This window comes from Euprymna scolopes, chromosome 18 (genome assembly GCF_053919585.1).
Source record: "Euprymna scolopes isolate OS-2025 chromosome 18, ASM5391958v1, whole genome shotgun sequence".
Taxonomy (NCBI): Eukaryota; Metazoa; Mollusca; class Cephalopoda; order Sepiida; family Sepiolidae; genus Euprymna; species Euprymna scolopes.
Window position 1 is genome coordinate 50,181,642 of NC_136499.1, and position 2,940 is coordinate 50,184,581.

Sequence of the window (2,940 nt, forward strand, 5' to 3'; positions counted from 1 at the left end):
AATATCGCAGAAAATATGAAATTCAGTGAAGGCTGGCTTAGGAGCTTTAAGAGTAGACATGGTATAAGACAATTAACAATGTCAGGCGAACAACGGTCTGCTGATACACACGCAGCATCAAATTATTGTAACAAATTCAAGACGATATTTGATGATTATGGTTTAACACCAGAGAATGTTTACAACGCTGATGAAAGTGGTGTAAATTGGAAGTGCTTACCTACAAAAACATTAGCCAGATCCGACGAGCAGAAAATAAAAGGATTCAAATTAAATAAAGAAAGACTAACAGTTGTTGTATGCGCTAATGCTTCTGGAACTCATAAACGTAAGCTTCTTGTCATCGGCAAATCAAAGTGTCCCCGAGCATTGAAACGAGTTTCGCCTTTGCCAGTATCCTATTATTCTTCACGAAATGGATGGATGAATCAACAGTTGTTTAGAAAATGGTTTTTGCAAGAATTTGTGCTAGTTGTCCAGAGGCGTTTTCTTGAATTAGGTAAACCTGATTCAAAGTGCTTGTTTCTGTTGGACAATTGTAGAGCACATCCTTAGTCAGAACTAGTGTCATCTTGCGGGAATAGTTTTGTGTGCTACTTACCACCTAATGTGACTTCTCTCATCCAACCTATGGATCAAGGGATTATTTGAATCTTAAAATGTTTCTACAGAAATGATTTCATTATGAATATGATAAATAGTAACGTTAGTATAAGCGATTTTCAGCGCCATTTTACTATCAAAGATGCACTAATTTCTCTCGCAAGTGCATGGAATCAAGTTTGAGCAAGCACATTAACAAAAGCATGGGGTAAATTATGCCCAGCGTCAAAGGATCCTGAACTGAAAGAATTAGAGAATACATCTTGAAACCAAACGGTTACCGACCAATCACGCTGTTCTTAAATCACTTAATGCAAGCGATGTTGAAATGTGAGTGCAACAAGATGAGGAAACTATTGATCAATATCTTGAAGGCAGTAATTGTTGATGAAAATAGCGACATCACCCATTCTCTTGACCCATTCAATGAATAACTAAAAAAAACTGTATTTTACATAAATGTATGATTTCTGTAGATGATAACTTAGGTAATAAATACCTAACAAGTAAGAGTAGATTTAATTTATTTTCGATGTTTTTGTTCCTGGTAATAATATTTAACAATTCTTACTTGCAATATATCTTAAACTCAACTTAATATATACTTGAAGTATCATATAGCAATGAATTTCATTTACTATTTCTTAATTCTTAGAAAATTAAAGTTAACTGCAGCACATTTTTTTATCACGAAACTTGAACAGCATCCTCTAATTTGAACGAAGCGGATGTTCAAATTATAGGAGTTGTACTGTATATATATATATATATATATATATATATATATATATATATATATATTAAAACGGAAAAGAGAGCGAGCATAAATGGAGTAGGAGATATAAAAAAAATAAGAAAAAGATATATGCAAAGAGTGAGCTTAAAGGGAAGAGAGAAAAGGAAAAAGAGGTGGAACGGAGGTGTAAAAGCAGATAGCTATTTCAACGTAAAAGACTACTATTTGGAACAATGTCTACAGAGACACTATATAGGTAGTTGAGCAGCGAGAATATATGCTCAAATTAAATTTTAATTTTTGTGTATTAGTGCAGTCATAGTAGCAGGAAAAGGAAACGGAATTCCAAAGTTTACAGTTCGAGCGGAATAAACTATTAGGCTAGAAAGGTTTCCGGCATCCAATGCTCTCGACAATAAAGGGGTGGAATTCTGTTGCTTGTCTAGTTAACGGAAGTGGAGTATTAACTTCGAGTGGACAGACGTTCTTCAGAGCACGTCCCGTTAAAGTAGTTATAAAACAAGCACTCCATATATGCAACAGTGTGGCGATGGCACCAGAGTTGGAGCTTGGCGAACAGTTAACAGTGCAGAACCTTTCAAATTGGATACTTTTTTACCGTATTTAAGAGAGAGATATTAGACGAACCAGCTCAGACGTGGCAACAATATGCCATGCATGGCCAAATGGTCGTTTTGTAAAGATACAGGATACTGACAGGTGTGAATAGTTTTCTAACACGATAGAGGGAGCCCACTTCCTATGCAGCAGCCTTTGCAATGTCTTTAATGTACTCATACTATGAGAGAATGTGGAAGAGTAAGCTGAAACTGAGAGGTTGAAAAGAAACAAATATTAAGAACGATGGGAAAGAGATAAATATTGTTAGAACGACATAGGAAGAGAAAAAACGTAAAAGAAAAAGGGGTAAATAGGATATAGATTTATTGAAAAAGAAATAGATTGCAGATATAGACAGAGTAAAATAGATACAGTTAAATTAAAAGAAATAGCGAAAGAGAGGCAAGGTAGAGTAGCGGTGAGGGAGACTAGAGAGAATAAGAGATATTCAAAAAGAAGTAGTGAGATTGGAGAAGTTTCGTAGGAAATGAGAGAGAGAGGGGACAGATATAGAGAGTGAGAGAGAGGTAGATGTCGGATTGATAGAAATACAGAGCATGATGGAGCACGTTTAAAAGACAGAAAATGGATGGATGATTAAAAAAAAATAGCAAGATTGGGAAGAAGAGTTTATAAATGGTATTTTTATTTATCTCCCATGGTGAGAAGATATGATACAAGGTCAAAAAAGAGGGATTTGAAAAGCCAACGCTCTAGAGGATAAGACTCTGTCTTGCAAAAAAAGAAAAATGCTCCGGAAACCCTATCGGCATTCCCCAATACGGGCACCTCATGAGATTAGTAATAAATTAACCCCATTCTCAATAGACGAGGTAGCCCAGTCTGGGAGAGCTGACCTCCTAGAACTGAACAGAAGCATACCGACCATACCTCAGCTAAGAAAGAAACAGACATTTCAACAATGGTCGAGACTCTGGTGGCTTTGGTACCAGAGGAGATGCTGAAAATAATAGATGATC